The following is an 18,476-nucleotide window of genomic DNA, read 5'->3' on the forward strand; positions in this document are numbered from 1 at the left end:
CGTAAGACATTTCGTGCGCGCTTGCGAATCTTGTCAACGCCGAAAAACTCCTCAGAAGTCCTCTGTTTCGTTGCAGCCGTTACCCTGCCCTGCTCGTCCGTTTGACCGCGTTGGCATAGATCTCTATGGCCCTCTTCCGACTACTCCTGCTGGAAACCGGTGGATTATTGTGGCAGTAGACCATCTGACTCGCTACACTGAAACATCACCGTTACCCTCTGCCTCTGCAAGAGACGTTGCTTTGTTCATTCTCAACAACTTGATTCTTCGCCACGGGACTCCGAAGGAACTGCTCAGTGACCGCGGACGTGTTTTCTTGTGCGACGCTCTCGAGGCCCTACTGAAAGAATGTCGCATCATTCATCGCACCGCTACTTCTTACCACCCTCAGACGAATGGCCTGACAGAACGCTTCAACCGTACTCTGAGTGACATGCTGGCCATGTACGTCAACGACGCTCATTCCAACTGGGACCACGTTCTTCCCTTCGTAACCTACGCGTACAACACTGCGATACAGACCACCACTGGATTCCCTCCCTTTTTTCTTCTTTACGGGCGCGAGCCAACCTGCACAATGGACGCGCTTTTTCCCTACCGCCCTGATGTTTCTGAATCGACGCCACTCTCGGACGCCGCCCAGTATGCAGAAGAATGCCGTCAGCTCGCTCGTTCGCTCACAAAGGAAAATCAGTGGCAACAAAAACACCATCGTGACACTGGTGAGGCGCCTTCATATGCGCCCAACTCCCTGGTGTGGCTCTGGGTTCCTGCCACAACCGCCGGCCTGTCAAAAAAGCTTCTTGCTCGGTATCACGGTCCATACCGAGTCCTTCAAAAAACATCTCCTGTGAACTACGTAGTTGAGCCCGTTACGCCATCTGCGGACTTGCGTCGCCGTGGACGCGAAATAGTTCATGTGGACCGAATCAAGCCCTACTACGATCCGTCTGTCCTTTCGGCACCATGAGTCGCCAGGATGGCTCCTTCTCTGCCCGGGGGGAAACTGTAGTGTGGTAATCTTCATCGATATAACCACTGACATGCGTCGCGTGCTGCCGCTCTCAAGGACGAAGAAGTTGTTCGCTGCCTTGCTCTTTCGCCACGCCTGACGCTTCGCTGCGAGTCTCCCCTGAGCGGCTGGAATCATCTAGGTTCACCGAATAAACACACCCCTACAATATATATATATATATATATATATATATATATATATATATATATATATATATATATATATATATATATATATATATATATATATATATATATTGTCACGTAGTGGTGACGAGGTCGACGACACAAATGAAGGGTCGATGATTGCACTAAAGAAACTGTTTATTTGGGCTGACTTGCGCCCGCAAAAGAACTAAGCAACTCGGCAGCGGAGATAGAAACAAACGTGCTCGTCGATCGTCGAACAAAGAGCGCCCGTCACACTCGGCAACGCTCAATTTAAAGGCTGCACAGGACAATCTAGATGACGTCGCAAACAGCTACCAGCACGGGCTAGAACATTGTGGAAAGACACCCAAGTGGCGGGAACCTTCGAGACAGATCTCGGTGCATCTTGCGCTACAACAAAACTGTTAAAGGTGTGACAGCGACATCGAGCATTAACAAAGATTACGGAACTGATACGCGGTCCAGAATCAGAGTGATAAGCCTGTATGCCGGCGGCTGTTAAAAAAACAACAAATACTGTTTTGAAGGTTTCGCGGCATTACTTCCCCCTTAAAAAAACATCGCCTCGATGTTCCAAAACAAAGAAACAAACATAAACACTGCAAAGTTTAAACACCACAGATTATTTAACGCGCGTAATATGGCTTCAGTCGTACAACATGTACAATTTCTGGGCGTGCGCGTCGCCGTTGTGATGCTGACGTTCCGTCGGGAATGACTTCATAGGCCAGTGGTCCGACGCGGCGAAGGATTTTGTATGGCCCAAAGTATCGACGCAACAACTTTTCACTTAATCCGCGACGGTGAATTGGTGTCCAAACCCACACTTGGTCTCCTGGATTGTACTCTGCGTGGCGTCGTCGTAAATTGTATCGTCGGCTGTCGGTGCGCTGTTGGTCTTTAATACGCAGCCGTGCGAGTCTTCGGGCTTCCTCTGCACGCTGCAGGTAGGCGGCGACGTCAAGGTTGTCTTCGCTGGTTACGTGCGGCAGCATTGCGTCGAGCGTCGTCGTGGGCTCCCTGCCGTACACAAGCTTAAACGGGGTCGCTCTGGTCGTCTCCTGGACTGCCGTGTTATACGCGAAGATAACGTACGGCAAGATGGCGTCCCAGGTCTTGTGTTCAGCGTCGACGTACATAGCGACCATGTCCGCGATCGTTTTGTTCAGGCGCTCCATAAGGCCATTGGTCTGGGGATGGTACGCAGTTGTTCGTCGATGGCTTGTGTGACTGTATTCCAGGATGGCTTGCGTCAACTCTGCCGTAAACGCCGTTCCCCTGTCCGTGATGAGCACTTCTGGGGCGCCGTGTCGCAAGAGAATTTGTTCGACAAAAAATTTGGCGACTTCTGCCGCGGTACCGTTTGGTAGTGCTCTTGCTTCGGCGTAACGGGTAAGGTAGTCAGTGGCCACGATGATCCACTTGTTACCCATAGACGAAGATGGAAAGGGGCCGAGGAGATCCATCCCAATTTGTTGAAAGTGCAGGATTGGGGGCGGAATCGGGTTTAGTAGCCCCGCTGGTCTGATCGGCGGCGTCTTGCGTCGTTGGCACTCACGACACGTCTTCACGTAGTGGGAAACTTCGGCAGGCAGTCGCGGCCAGTAATACTTCTCCTGGATTCGACGCAACGTGCGCGCAAATCCGAGGTGGCCTGCTGTGGGCTCATCGTGCAATGCCTGCAGAATTTCTTGCCGAAGGGTTTTAGGCACTACGAGAAGCTGCGCGGTCTTGTTGGGTGCAAAGTTCTTCACGAGGAGGCCATTCCTTAACGTGAAGGATGATAAATGTCGCCTGAACACACCAGGAGGGGAAGCGGTCTTTCCTTCCAAGTAATCGGCTATCGCTTTCAGCTCAGGGTCTGATCGCTGTTGTTCTGCGAAACTGCAGGCGCTTACCGGTCCCAAAAAGGCGTCGTCGTCATCGTCCTTCGGGGGAGAATCGACGGGAGCGCGGGATAAGCATTCTGCGTCGGAATGCTTCCTGCCCGACTTATAGACTACAGTCATGTCAAATTCTTGAAGTCGTAGGCTCCATCTGGCAAGGCGGCCGGAAGGATCTTTCAAATTAGCCAGCCAGCAGAGCGCGTGATGGTCGGTTACCACCTTGAATGGTCGGCCGTATAGGTATGGACGAAACTTAGAAGTAGCCCAGATGATCGCAAGGCACTCCTTCTCGGTCGTCGAGTAATTGACTTCGGCTTTTGTGAGAGACCTGCTAGCGTAGGCGATTACTTTTTCCTGCCCGGCAGTCTTCTGGACGAGAATGGCTCCTAGGCCTACACTGCTCGCGTCGGTGTGAATTTCGGTCTCGGCGTTTTCATCAAAGTGGCCAAGTACACGAGGGCATTGCAGGCGGCGCTTAGGTTCGTCGAAGGCTTCTCCTTGCGGCGCTTCCCATTTAAAAGGTACGTCAGCCTTTGTAAGCTGCGTCAACGGGTGGCGATCCGCGAAAAGTTTCTGACAAATCGTCGATAATAAGCGCAGAGCCCAAGGAATCGGCGCACAGCTTTCTTGTCGGCAGGCGGTGGGAATTGTGCGATTGCAGCTGTTTTCTCCGGGTCTGGGCGAATACCGTCCTTGCTAACGATGTGACCTAGGAATCGGAGTTCTTCGTAGGCGAAGTGACACTTCTCTGCTTTTAGCGTTAGCCCCGATGACTTGATGGCTTCCAGCACTGTCTGTAGTCGTTTTAGGTGGTCTTCAAAGTTTGACGAGAAGACAACAACGTCGTCCAAATATACCAAACAAATTTGCCACTTCCAGCCTGCCAGGACTGTGTCCATTACTCGTTGAAACGTGGTTGGTGCGGAGCAGAGGCCAAATGGCATCACCTTAAATTCATAAAGGCCGTAAGGTGTGATGAATGTGGTCTTCTCGCGATCTCTTTCGACGACCTCAATTTGCCAATATCCGCTCTTCAGGTCCATCGACGAGAAGTACCTTGCATTGCAGAGCCGGTCGAGAGTGTCGTCGATGCGGGGAAGCGGGTAGACATCCTTCTTCGTTATGCTATTCAAGCGGCGGTAATCAACGCAGAAGCGAAGTGTGCTGTCTTTCTTCTTGACCAAAACGACTGGTGCCGCCCAGGGGCTGTTCGATGGCTGGATTACGTCATCACGCAGCATTTCCTCAACTTGATCGCGAATGGCCTGGCGTTCTCGCGGCGATACACGATAAGGGCTCTGGCGCAGAGGTCGGGCGTGTTCGTCCGTTATTATGCGATGCTTGGCCAGTGGTGTTTGTCGTACCTTCGATGACGATGAGAAGCACTCCCCGTAGCTTCGAAGCAGACTGAGCATCTGGTCTTTCCTGTTGTGGGTCAATGCCGGGTTGATGTCAAATGTGGGCTGACGGAATAGGTCCGGTGCGTCTTCCAGCGTTTGGTCGTGGAGGGTGAATACATCTTTGAGGTCCGCTAATTCGTCGAGAAAGGCGATCGTCGTGCCCTTGTTGAGATGCCGGTATTGTTCGGTGAAGTTTGTTACCAGAACCTGAGCTTGACCTCTCCGGAATTTCGTGATGCCTCTTGCGATGCCGACACCTCGTTCTAAGAGCAATTGGATATTTCCTTCGACGATGCCTTCAGCGGTTTCGATGTTGGCGCTACCTACGCAGACTGCGATACTTGATCGGGGCGGGACGTTCAATTCTTCGTCGAGGACGTTTAGAGGTATGTGTTGCATCGACGTCGTCGTAGCAGAAATGGCTTTGTCTGCAGAGAGCTTGATGAGCTTGGATCGCAGGTCGGTGATAGCCCTATGTTCATTTAGGAAGTCCATGCCTAAAATCACGTCGCGGGAGCACTGCTGCAAGACCACAAAGCTGGTGGGGTAAGTACGTCCATTTATGGTTATTCTTGCAGTGCATCGTCCCGATGGAGTAATCAGGTTGCCACCTGCTGTGCGAATCAGCGGGCCATCCCAAGCGGTGGTAACTTTTCTTAGCTGAGAGGCTAACGGTCCACTAATGACTGAATAGTCAGCTCCGGTGTCTACTAGGGCAGTGACTCTGCGACCGTCGACATCAACTTCGAGGTCACTTGTTCGCGTCCTCGCATTGCACGTGGGCCTTAGTGTCCGATCTCAGCTCCGTCGTTTCTTCAGGTCATGGCCGGGGCATACCGTTGTTACTTCGCTGGGCGGCGGTGTCTGCTTGCACTCTGGTCGTGTTGTCGTCGATGTCGTCGTGTGGAGCGGCGATGAAATGGTTGCGTCGTCGTTAGTGGTCGTCGGCGGCGGAGGATCTTCTTCTTTTCGCCGTTGAGCAACCTTACCTCCAAAGGTTGCTGCCTTTAGTTTCCCCTACGGGGGCTTGGGGACCTTCCGCGCACACTATCATCATAGTTACGTCCTGGCGACGCGAAGCGGGCCCTGTACGGCGATGGAGACCTGAATCGACGGCTTGGTGGCGCAATCGCACCTCTACGCAGATAGTTGTCGATTTCTTGCAGTCGTTCGCGTGGTCGTGGAGCGTCGACTGCAAATCCGCGGAGACCGATTGGCCGGTACGGACAGTGCCGCAGGATGTGGCCGGCCTCACCGCAGTGGAAGCATAATGGGCGGTTGTTCGCTGTCCTCCATGCGTCGCACTTCCTGGGGCTTGTTGGTCGTTGGTAGGCTTGGCGGGCGGGAGCCAAGGGGCGGTTTTCAGGAACAGGCCGGTAGCGGCGAGGGCTCGGAAAGTCATCACGTCGGGGCGGAGGGCGACGTAATGCACCAGCGTAGTTCGTCGCTGTTGCCTCTTGTGCTGGAACAGTCGCAGCCGTCGCTTCAGGAACGCCCAGCGCCTGCTGGACTTCTTCACGGACGACGTCCGCGAGCGTCGCCACCTGGGGTTGTTGCGATGATGGCTGCATTCGGCGGAGCTCCTCTCGCACGATCTCCCGGATGAGGTCACGAAGGTTCTCTCCACTGCAGATGCGCTGGGGTAGTGGCTTGAGTAGTCTGGCTGAAGTGGCCGCTCGTAGTGGCGCATCCGGGTGTACAACGTCTTCTCGATGGCAGACGCTTCCGTTTCAAATTCCGCCACTTTTTTGGCGGATTTCGGACAAGATTTCCAAAAAGCGATTCTTTGACGCCTCGCATTAAAAGTTTGACTCTCTCACCTTCAGTCATGTTAGGGTCGGCGCGGCGAAACAGGCGCTTCATCTCCTCAACGTACGCCAGGACAGACTCGTTAGGAAGTTGCAGTCTTGACTGAAGAAGGGCCTGGGCTATCTCCTTTCGGACGATGCTTGAAAAGGCAGTCAGAAACGCTTCCTTGAAAGTCTCCCAATCCTTCATAGTTGCCTCATGATTTTCGAACCAAACTCGGGCATGTCCTTGAAGAACAAAGTAGACTTGCCTAAGTTTCGCGGCGTCATTCCAGCCGTTGAAATCTGCCACACGGTCGAAAAGGTCCATCCAATCTCCCGCATCTTCATCCGGTAGTCCATGGAAGCAAGGGGGCTCACGGGGTTGGACAAAAACAACCGGTGCTGTAGGCTGGGCCATTGTCAGCGGCGATGCCTTCCGAGACCGAGTGGGGTCAGGCAGCAGACCGTGTTCGGGTTGTAGGCCTTGAAGTCGGCGGCTGGCTCGGTGACCTGTAGCCTGGTCTTCCAGGGCGACAGGAACACGGCTTGGGTCTTCGCTTGAAGGTACAAAGGCAGCACTTCCACCAGATGTCACGTAGTGGTGACGAGGTCGACGACACAAATGAAGGGTCGATGATTGCACTAAAGAAACTGTTTATTTGGGCTGACTTGCGCCCGCAAAAGAACTAAGCAACTCGGCAGCGGCGATAGAAACAAACGTGCTCGTCGATCGTCGAACAAAGAACGCCCGTCACACTCGGCAACGCTCAATTTAAAGGCTGCACAGAACAATCTAAACGTCGCAAACAACTACCAGCACGGGCTGGAACATTGTGGAAAGACACCCAAATGGCCGGAACCTTCGAGACAGATCTCGGTGCATCTTGCGCTACAACAAAACTGATAAAGGTGTGACTCCCGACATCGAGCATTAACAAACAAAGATTACGGAACTGATAGGCGGTCCAGAATCAGAGTGATAAGCCTGTATGCCGGCAGCTGTTAAAAAAAAACAACAAATACTGTTTTGAAGGTTTCGCGGCAATATATATATATATCCTTCCGTTCAGTAGGCTCTAAATATCTTACCAAGAACAAAACGTTGCGGGCTAGTTGGTTCATCGCAAGGAGGAACAGCGCAAGTTACACACGGACAAAAAGGGGAGGACGCGACAAGCACAGCGCTGTGTGTGTCTCGTCCTCCCCTTTTTGTCCGTGTGTAACTTGCGCTGTTCCTAATTGCGATCTTATCAAGGCTAGAATCTATCGCTATGGGCCTAGAATTATTCGCTTGAGTTTTTTTCTTTAGCTTTTGGGATTAACATAGCTTTTGACATCTAACTCTGGGACAAAATTTAGTGAGAAGGCAAGAGTTGACAACATTTAGAAAGAGTTTTTGATCAGCGTAATAAATTCCTTGAATGAATGCCATACGTAAGGCATCTAGCCCATTTGCTATCAATCATTTAAGCGATAACACTATTTCCATGTGGTCGAAATTTCCGGAGTCCTCCACTACGACGTCACGCATAGCATGCTTGGGTATGCTACTTGCATACCCAAGCAAGCAAGTAGCAGGGGGGACAGCGGCCGATGTAGCTCAGTTGGAAGAGCACCGGACGCGATATTCGGAGGTCGTGGGTTCGGTTCCCACCATCGGCACGTTGTTTTTCTACTTTGTCTTTAATTATCTTTCCTCTAAACAGATTACATTACTAATTTCTGTGATTATCCAGTAAAAAAAAACAAAGTACCATCACAAACGCTTTCCTTGGCCTCGCCGACTGTTGGTTTCTTTCCTTCATGTATTATAACGAGCACGCTCATTTCCCCTCAATTGATCTGCTTGTAGCTTACGGGGGTCTCGGTTCTGGCAGTCTTGAAGCCATAGGTAGCGTAAGAGGGTTCTAGCACAGCTTTCGCCCTCGCTCTTGATCACGTTCTACGTGACGCTGGCGGTAACAAAGGACATTCCACGTCCGCCGCTGTGGTTGAGGGTGGCGCTGGTGAACACTCTCAAGGTTCGTATACAGACAACATAAATACCCAAGCAAGTAGCAGGGGGGGACAGCGGCCGATGTAGCTCAGTTGGAAGAGCACCGGACGCGCTATCCGGAGGTCGTGGGTTCGGTTCCCACCATCGCCACGTTGGTTTTTTTTCTTCTACTTTGTCTTTAATTATCTTTCCCCTAAACAGCTTACATTACTAATTTCTGTGATTATCCAGTAAAAAAAACAAAGTACCATCACAAACGCTTTCCTTGGCCTCGCCGACTGTCGGCTTCATTCCTTCATGTATTATAACGAGCACCCTAATTTCTTCTTAATTGATCTGAGTCACTTTGGGACGATAAACCCCACAAACCAAACCAAACCTATTTAGTTTGGTTTGATTTGTGGGGTTTGTCCCAAAACGACCTATGCTATGAAAGACGCCGTAGTGGAGTAGTGGAGGTGAAAGGCATATTATTGGCTCAAAAGAGCATTCACAAGGAGGTATGATTTGACCAACCCTTAACAGGCCAGTCCTCACAGGCACTAGTTGGGGTCCTTAGTACGGGACTCCAGTCAACGTAGTAACGTTGACTCCAGTGGCGTCGGCCGCTGCCCGGGCGGCGTATTGCCAAACCAAGTCCCGTAGGCGCACTCAAGCAGACGACGCTTTCAGCGAGTTGTGGCTGTAGGAGGAAGGAAAAGAAAATGCACGGGCCTGCTACTGGCTCTGTAGCTGAGCCATCTCCGCTGCCTGATTCATTGATTTATAGGAAGGGAAAGGCGTGGTAACTGTCTCATTTGTTTTCTGTGGACACCTCAACCGCGCCGTAAGGGAAGGGAGGAAGGTGGGAGTCAAAGTAGAAAGAAAAAGAGGAGCCGTAGTGGAGGGCCACGGAGTAATTTCGACCGCTTTAACGTGCGCTGACATCGTACAGCACACGGACGCCTCTTCGTTTCGCCTCCATCGAAACGCAGCCGCAGAGGTCGGGTTCGAACCCGGGTACTCCAGCACAGTAGTCGGGCGTCTTACCGCTGCACCATCCCGATGGGCCCATCTCCGCTGCCTCGTGCAGACAGAAGAGAAAATAGAGAAGAAAGAAAATGAAGCGGGAGGGAAAGAGGCGCGCCGCAACGACAGCCATCGTCCACCACCGAAACGGTGGCGGGTGCAATGACGGCCTACAACAGATAAAAATGATGTGGCAGGCTAGCCCCCGCCGCAAGCGGCAGTGACCTACCTGTCCCAGCCCCATCAGGGGAGTACACTTCTTAGCGAGTTAGACGGCGATTGTTGATGAAAGGTCTCTCTGAACGCAACCTAAAGGTAACATACACTCACTGCAATCGGCGATTGTTGCTTAAAGATCTCTCTGAATGCGACCTAAAGGTAATATACACTCGCTGAGACAGTAAATGATTATGGGGAAGGTAATTGATTAGTGTAACTGTTGTCATACCGATTGTTACTTAATGGTGTCTATGAACGCAAAGGCAATTAAAAAAAATAAAAAAACAGGAGTCTAACAGATGTTTAAGTAGCAACAGTGCAGAGATGGGCGGTGTTAATCCATTGCGCCACCAAAACGACGGTGGTCAACCGTGTTTTATTTTTCATTTTTGTGTTCTTCAAAATATTTTCTTATTAGACCTACAAATATATAGTAACTATACTTTCCAGTATAATTGAGATGCTTTTTAAAAGTAATGTAAGTATCTGCTTTTGCTTTAATTCACCCGGCTTCCGCTATGAATCGAAAACTAAATTTTTCTATTTAAGCGAGATGAAATCACCGGATATTTATTATTGAAAAGAATCAGGCCTCGACTTCAGATTCAGACCATAAAGCACAAAGTCTTGAAAGAATGGCACTTTTACTATTTACGCCCTAAACCAGTCGCACTGCTAGCTCTGTCCAATCAAAGTGCTGAGCCCAAAATTATCCCTGGCATGAAACTAACTTCGGTCTTGCGACGACGCTAGAAGAAGACACTCAGGAGAAACTTTGCACGCTTCACGGTAAATGGTGGTAATGCTTTCCTGTGTACAGTCGTTTGCTGGTGCTAAAAAAATGAACGGGTGTATGGCTGTTGACAAATTCTTAAAGTACAAAGGATTTAATTTGGGGTCATAGTGGGCTGGTAGTTGTGCACATCGAGCATGAAAAATGTCTTGAGGGCGACCGCAACTGTTGTCCTCAGACTACATGAATTATGTCCTTTACGAACGCTGTAATAGCCCATCTACTCAGACCGCAAGTAAAGCACTTCGGTCTAGAAACGTTTCACGAATACTGCAGGTATCAAAACAAGGTCATGTGGCACTTGCACGTGTGACTGCAGCCACGCATGACTGCCAAAATATTTGCATGCGCAGGGTTGCATAAAGTTTCTTGCTGTACTAACATAAATTTCAAGTTTAGTGTGCTCTTTGATAGTGGACCCAGAAGTGTGGTCAAGGACAGCAGGGTTTATACGGTTGTGCTTTATGCCAGTCATCAAAGCGCTTCTGAGTTTTTGTGTGGCATCTTTGCTGCAGACCAAGTTCAGATGCTTAACGTTGGACTGTGCTTGTATAGGAACATGCACATCCCGCACATTTTTATTCTTCGTGTGAAGGTTTGCTCGTACAAAGAGGTCTAACGTGCAGTCTACTCAAAGCCATTCAACCTAGCTGCTGGAGTGTGCAGGTAAGTAACGCTAGATTTGTCACATTGTGCAAAGCTTCTCGAGTGCGTTTTTACCATAATGGGTTGTTCGCAGTTTTGCGTCAGCTGACGCTTTTATGGCATTGTCTGTAATGCATTCTATTTGACCAATGTTCCCCACCATTTCTCTTATATTTCACAAATTCGTCGCCAACATTACGATATTTTGATTTTTCTTTGTAGTTGTCAAACCGCTTAAAAAGCAGGCAGCCGTAGAACGCATAGACGCGCATTGAGAAAATAATGGATTGACAAGAGCTTTCTGTCAAATGCTACAAGAAACTGACTCAATGGCTAAGTTGGTGCTACCTTCATTATTCAACTGACCTCTACCATTGCAACATATAATGTTATTTGTGCCTGGCAGCCACTTTATATGGTGCTAATTTATCTTTCAATTTGAATTCAATGAAATGATTCCTGTACGAGAAGTAACATCTGTAGAGTAAGCATTGGTCTACACAGAAGGAAGAAAGCACGGCCCTACTAGAACTGTTTATTGGACGCTTCAAGAAACAAAGTGCGGAGTAAACAGACCAAAAGCGCATTTGCGTATTACACACCATCATCCGCAACAGCAGCGCAGAGACACAACAAGGGAACCTACGGTTAAACAGGGTGCACCTATCTGAGGCGCTACAGTCGACCTACAGCGGCCATATTCTTCATGAAACCATAAGCACCATGCGCTAGGTATACGTTTAACTCATGGCTCCACAGTGAGACGGAGTGAGTGCCCACAAAACCCCCTTTGCCACACAAACAACTGCAAGAATCAGCGCACGAACACAGAAGAGAAAAACCCGTATGGAAACAAGTGCCCCTTATTGCATGCACATCGCAAGTGCGTAAGCGACACATTGACATCACAGAAGCGCTAATAAATAAATAAACCTCTCTTGCACATGACCACATAGGCGACGGAGGCACACGTACCAGGCACACGAAAAGCTACAAAGCTTGCACATTGTCCCAGTTAGTTGCTTTCGGCAGTAAAAGGCACGCTTCGAAGCGTACAATGAACAATAAGGAAAACGAACATAGCCATTGCCATCGAAATTAACGACACGCCTTCATATATCACATGCGTTCTCTCTTGTTAATAATGTACATTTCGTATGAGAGGCCCGTCGAAATGTCTGTTAAATTCTTGATGTCTTGAACTTTATCAGTGCAGCTGCTTAAGCATTCGTATCTGCTGTTCATGCTATCGAACAGGAGTTGTCAACGTGAGGGACATTTATACTGTTCATAAAAAGGTACTCAATTTTTTGAAGGTTATATACCCCAATGAAACAAGCTCTATTGATTATGCAAGTAATAATTAAGAGCCCAACCGCTGATTTCCTGCAGTAAAATGCTGCAACGACCTCTCGCGTGCTTACTTAGGCTGCTTTGTACTCTGTATAAGGCAGATGTCCTGCGCGTTCAGTCTAGTAGCGTTGACCAGGTAGTCTAAACGTCCACGCAGCAAACTGAGAGGACAATTCAACACGAAATGAGCAGCAGTCACTACGTCAGTCTCAGAAGATCTTCGTACAACGCGAAACACACTAGGCACATCTGAGCCAGAAGAGGCCTGAACACGTATACGCCGCCTCCAAATCCCTCCAATCGCGAAGCTCCATGCGCGATATTTTTAATAGGTCCAAGTGTGCATGCAGTAAGCATTGAAGCACATTTACTTCCATACAAGTTAATCCTAATGAATTCTCAAATGAATCTTATTGCCACATATCAAAGCCCTCAAGCCCGGAGAAGAGCTTCGCGAATGGCAAGACGAAACAGGCTTAACAACCGCTGATCGTTATTTCACGCAAGTCGGTGTGCCTATTGGTCAGGAGCGGAAGACTCTACCGGTGCATCGGCAGAGCCTCCAGTCTTGGTTCCTGGTTCATTGGTCCTGATCATGGCGCGGTACCCATTCTCATCGGCGACGTACTCCACGATGCGGAAGAGGCCGTCCTTGTCCGTGTAACCATATGTACCCCGTACTGTTTTGCCGTCGCTGGACTGCTCGTGCATTTGCGTGTTTCCTTCCTCGTCCTGTACGTTGTACTTGAACTCGTACGGCTCTGGCGGTCCGTCGTCCTGCTGAAAAGTATGAGGCAAGTTTCGTACTGCGTACCTACATGACGCTCACCTTGCACGAGAGGCCTAAGTGTGATTTTCTGTACTTTCTCTCATTGCAGGCAAAGTGAAAGGGCATGTAAACCAAATACAGCTTTACCGTTTTGCGCATTCTAGGTTTCTGCGCGCGATAACCATCTGCCGACTTGCAGTATAGTACTGGGGGTCCTTTCCACGCTTTCTGAGCAAAAAGAAATTTATTTGCTTCGTTGCACGTCCTTCTTTATTCGCTTTTACAGTGCCAGATTCAAGACCGCGTTAACTTTCTCGATGCATTGCGTGAGAAGCTAATGCGACTCCAGCCGAAGCTGTCTTCTGCTATACTGTGTAGCAATAAACCAAAATCAAGACATCTACTGTACGGGAAGCATCCGGTATGACAAGGAAAAGGGAACTGCGCTCCTGTGAAAAAAATAGTAACATTGAAAGGCTGCACGCAGAGAAATGCCGTGCTCGTATTTTACCTTGAATAACGTCCGTAATATCAAGTAGAACCAGAGGAAGAAGATGGCAGCACGGTAAGAAAGAGCACTGAACAAGGGTAGAGGAGGGGGGGGGGGGGGGGGGGGGAGCTTCCGTTTGCAGAAAGGTTGAGCCAACGTTTCGACAAGTGCCCAGACGAAGACAAGTCCACTTATCGAAACGTTGGCTCGACCTGCGAACTCAAGCTTCCCCTAATCTACTCTTGTTCAGTGCTCCTCTGTAATATCGGTAATAACACGCTATAGTGTGCGCGCCAAAGATGTATCTGTCTAGAATGTCATCATCGTTATTTTATTTTCTGAATCCCGTCAAGGCAACTGAAACACGCAGCATACCAAATTTCAACCGGCGTAAACAGTCGAGTAATAAAAAATGTTTTATGCTGTGTCTGAGGCTTCTGTTGTTGGTATAATCCCCGTCATATCTTGCAACAGGTCTCGCAACCACTAAACTAGGCCGAAGCGGACGCGTGTAGTGGCCGGCAAAGCTTACGTCAAAGTGTTCAGGATAGCTGTCTATCACTTGAGTTAACGTGAAACTGAAGAGTGAGTTGAAAATCCTTAAGTGTCGTAACCCTTCCAAATCCGAAGAAGCACCGGTATTTTTTGCCGTTTCAGATATTGAAAAATATTTCTCCACCACAATATTAGTCCTGCACGCGCCTAAAAAGTCATTTAAGTCATTATCCTTTCTCAATCAGCCATCCAGTTCTTTAATAATTGCCGAACGTACGCCCAAATGACGGTAGAAATATGTTTTGTTGGTGATGCTCAGTAATTGAACCTTTCATTTTCCTTTTTCTCTTTACGCACTAAGTGATTTTTGTGTATTTTTATGTTTCGTGATTTTTCTTACCTGCTGGGCGTATGCCACCGCCAGAACAGCTAGAAGAAACAGCTTGACGACTGGCCCCTGAAAAAAATACACACCATTAAAAAGCTAGTAAAGATCACGCGCGAAAGTAAACAAATTTTGCTGCTTTTTGTGTCGTCACCGATGTCAGTAACACATCATTCCCAAAGTAGCCTTAAGAGCCCGAATCACAGTAGTTTATATGCCCCCCTTTCCTGCGGAGCTCAAACGAGTCGCACAGCTCTTGGACTTGGAAAACTCCTCCTGGATTTCAAGCACTTCATCTCTGGCTACTATTCTTACTGTAATTCTAAAGAACATATGCATGCGTTCATCGTGAACTGAACCAGAAAGATCATTGAACAACGTGCACGAATAGTTTGATTGGAGGCTAAAGAAGACTAAATCAAAGCAGCTGCATGCAACGACATTAGTACGCCAGCCTTCCTTGCTTTTAGTGTATGTCGCTTGTGCCGACGTTTTCGCATGAGGCGTATGCGTGGGGTCAGTACAGCTTTAAAACCCCTGCGATTGCCCCTTGAAATATAAAAATAAAAAGACCCAAAAAATTCTTAAGTTTAGGTCTCCCTTTGGTATTCGCCTCTCGCTGAACAGAGTAGAAGCACCTTTCTTCATTGCAGGCTTTGCGTAAGTTTCGCCAAACGTTCTCACGCAACAAAAACTTTAAGGTAATAAGGGAGTAATTACTCATTGCATCCACCCGAGCGCAGCCATACGGCTACAAAGGAAAGCTATACAGCTTTCTCAGAAACTTCGTAGTTAAAGAAAAATTCGTCCTGATCCGGGAATCGAACCCGGCACCACCGCCTTTCCGGGGCAGTCGCTCTACCGACTGAGCTAACCAGGACGGTCAGCAGGTCAGATGGTAGGGCGAGAGCGAATTGATCTATAACTCGAAGTGGGAAAGGTGTTGGTCAAATATTTAGGGGAATCCCCCAAGGTGGAGTAGATTTGTAATAAGGGAGTAATTACTCATTGCATCCACCCGAGCGCAGCCATACGGCTACGAAGGAAAGCTATACAGCTTTCTCAGAAACTTCGTAGTTAAAGAAAAATTCGTCCTGATCCGGGAATCGAACCCGGCACCACCGCCTTTCCGGGGCAGTCGCTCTACCGACTGAGCTAACCAGGACGGTCAGCAGGTCAGATGGTAGGGCGAGAGCGAATTGATCTATAACTCGAAGTGGGAAAGGTGTTGGTCAAATATTTAGGGGAATCCCCCAAGGTGGAGTAGATTTGTAATAAGGGAGTAATTACTCATTGCATCCACCCGAGCGCAGCCATACGGCTACAAAGGAAAGCTATACAGCTTTCTCAGAAACTTCGTAGATAAAGAAAAATTCGTCCTGATCCGGGAATCGAACCCGGCACCACCGCCTTTACTCCCTTATTACAAATCTACTCCACCTTGGGGGATTCCCCTAAATATTTGACCAACACCTTTCCCACTTCGAGTTATAGATCAATTCGCTCTCGCCCTACCATCTGACCTGCTGACCGTCCTGGTTAGCTCAGTCGGTAGAGCGACTACCCCGGAAAGGCGGTGGTGCCGGGTTCGATTCCCGGATCAGGACGAATTTTTCTTTAACTACGAAGTTTCTGAGAAAGCTGTATAGCTTTCCTTTGTAGCCGTATGGCTGCGCTCGGGTGGATGCAATGAGTAATTACTCCCTTATTACAAATCTACTCCACCTTGGGGGATTCCGCTAAATATTTGCCCAAAAACTTTAAGGTATTTCTCAACACACTGTTCTGCTGTGAAGCCGACCGTGTCACTGCGCTTGTATATACAGCGCTGTGATGAATGCATCAGTTACGTCGACAATGCAGCCCCACAGCTTTCACTTGGTGCGGTCAAATATTCTAAGACTACTGCTGAGAGTGTTAAGAAACGGTAAAGATAAAACAATTCGCGCAGCCAGTACATAGCTCTTTCAATGCAACCTGTGCAAGGTGGCGGGAAATAGTAATATCCAAATTCTAGACTGTTAGCTAGCATACTAAATAAATTAATCACATAGCTGTTGCTTGCTTAATGCAGATGTCGAAACTAAAAGCCTTCTCGATCGATTCCGAGGACTATATACACTTTATTTTCTATTCCACAAGGTGTCCCAGAAATCCAACACATAACAATAATAATATTAATTGGTTCACAGGAAGGGAAAGGCACTGTATATGTCACACTTGCTCTGTGGATACCTGAACCACGCCGTAAAGAAAGAAAGAAAGAAAGAAAGAAAGAAAGAAAGAAAGAAAGAAAGAAAGAAAGAAAGAAAGAAAGAAAGAAAGAAAGAAAGAAAGAAAGAAAGAAAGAAAGAAAGAAAGCGGAGTCGCATCGAAACGCAGCCGCCGTGGTCGGGTTCGGACCCCGGAACTCCGACATAGTAGTCGGGCATCTTACCACTGCACCACCCCGGCGGGGCAAACCCAACACATAAAAATGCTTTTTCCACAAGGAAGCATTTCGTGATTAATATGAAAATCACTTTTATGTCTACATTTGTCCCTTCTGGATGTTAAAGCAATCAACTGGCCCTGTAGTTAGGGTTGTTGTAACACTCACTATGCTTAGGCGAAATAATTGCGACGATGTATGCTAACGCGAAGAATGCATCAGATTGTTAAGCTGAAAAGTTTCTGAAAAAAAAAAACAATCTGTTAAAAATATTACCACTTGTACGCGCAAATTTTTTTATTAAAGCATGATTTGCACAGCTGTTAGACAGGAACTATGCCATCCATGAGGACAACGAGAACTATAATGCATAGTAAATAACGAGCGATCGCTTGACTAAAAAATGCGCATGCAAAATGCACAAGTGAACTTGAGGTTATTCATGACACAATGATCTGCACATGCTAAAGTTTCCTCCTAGCCAAATTTGCAGCATTGTGATTACTAGGAATTAGGGCATATTGAAACATTGTCACACTTCAGTATTGTCATTTTCCCACCATGCTTACACATGAACGCTTCTTCTCGAATGCAGAGAATTCGCGCTTAAAATGCCCATATGAACAGCAATACTAGATACTGAGTTTGTTGCTAAATGCCTTCATTGTCAACTGTGTCACTGAAGCCGTATTTAGCCCTCCTAGTCAGCATGCAGATGTTTAAAGGGCATATTACTAAATCAAGTATTTGGCGCCTTTCCGTGGACTTATTCCCGAAGTTTCAGGATAAAAATAACTTTGTATAGATTCTTCCGGAAAAATAAGCCCGCCAAAATAACATTTTTGTACACCACCTCCAAAGTGAGACCATGTGATCTGGAATTAGCAGTGTGGATTTTACGCGAAGCTTACTTTGTTCGGGCGAAACGGCGTCACCGTAGTCGTAACCTCAAAATTGAGAAAAACAGTGTACCCCTCCCTAGACAATAAACACGCAACACTTAGCTCAGACTGCAAACACACTCTTCCTTCACCCTTTACCCTTTCCCACTACCTTCCCTCCTTCCACACTCTGCGTGTACCCTTCGCCCAGAACCCTTTGCCTCTTCCGTATCCTCTCCCTCTGCCCGGCGGACCCTCCCCCGCGAGGCCTAGAGCAACTGAAGACCTGGGAGACTGGGAGACCCTGCTGCGTTCGGAGGACCCGGCCGTGCAGACCATTGTCACCGGCCAGGCTGCCAGTGTTATAATCCTGAGGGACATAAACACTTGAGGTCGTGCGGGAACCCAGGGGCCTGCGCGCTCTAAACTCCTACGAGGAATCAAGGTTTTCTCTCTCTCTCTGTCCGAGAAAACACAAAGTTCGAACCCGACCGCCGCCGGCTGCGTTTCGATGGAGGCGAAATGAAGTGGAGTCCGTGTGTTATGCGATGTCAGTGCACGTTAAAGATCCCAAGTGGTCGAAATTACTTCGGAGCCCTCCACTACGACACCTCTTTTTCTCTTCCCGCTTTCGCTCCCACCTTCCTCCCTTCCCTTACGGCGGATTGATTTATAGGAAGGAAAAGGAACCGTAACTGCCTAACTTGTTTTCTGTGGACACCTCAACCGCGCCGTAAGGGAAGGGAGGAA

General features: G+C 48.4%; 3 non-coding genes and 1 pseudogene across 4 annotated transcripts in view; 1 reads left to right on the plus strand and 3 right to left on the minus strand.

Annotated features, from left to right (window-relative positions):
• The first annotated feature begins 8,333 nt into the window (after positions 1-8,333).
• Positions 8,334-8,407, plus strand: TRNAA-CGC (transfer RNA alanine (anticodon CGC)). The gene has a single exon. It is a non-coding gene; the product is annotated as a tRNA-Ala (tRNA).
• A 3,040-nt stretch (positions 8,408-11,447) lies between these two features.
• LOC146209650 (cuticle protein 10.9 pseudogene) overlaps positions 11,448-18,476 on the minus strand; it is a 102,326-nt pseudogene continuing 95,297 nt past the window's right edge. The window contains exons 2-3 of the transcript XR_014703464.1: positions 14,430-14,486; positions 11,448-13,055 (exon numbers count right to left, since the gene is read on the minus strand). The product of XR_014703464.1 is annotated as a cuticle protein 10.9 pseudogene (transcript). The remainder of the gene's footprint in view (positions 13,056-14,429; positions 14,487-18,476) is intronic.
• On the minus strand, positions 15,221-15,294 carry TRNAS-GGA (transfer RNA serine (anticodon GGA)). Its single transcript has one exon. It is a non-coding gene; the product is annotated as a tRNA-Ser (tRNA).
• On the minus strand, positions 15,506-15,579 carry TRNAS-GGA (transfer RNA serine (anticodon GGA)). Its single transcript has one exon. It is a non-coding gene; the product is annotated as a tRNA-Ser (tRNA).

This window comes from Amblyomma maculatum, chromosome 1 (genome assembly GCF_055883805.1).
Source record: "Amblyomma maculatum isolate TAMU_Amacu chromosome 1, ASM5588380v1, whole genome shotgun sequence".
Taxonomy (NCBI): Eukaryota; Metazoa; Arthropoda; class Arachnida; order Ixodida; family Ixodidae; genus Amblyomma; species Amblyomma maculatum.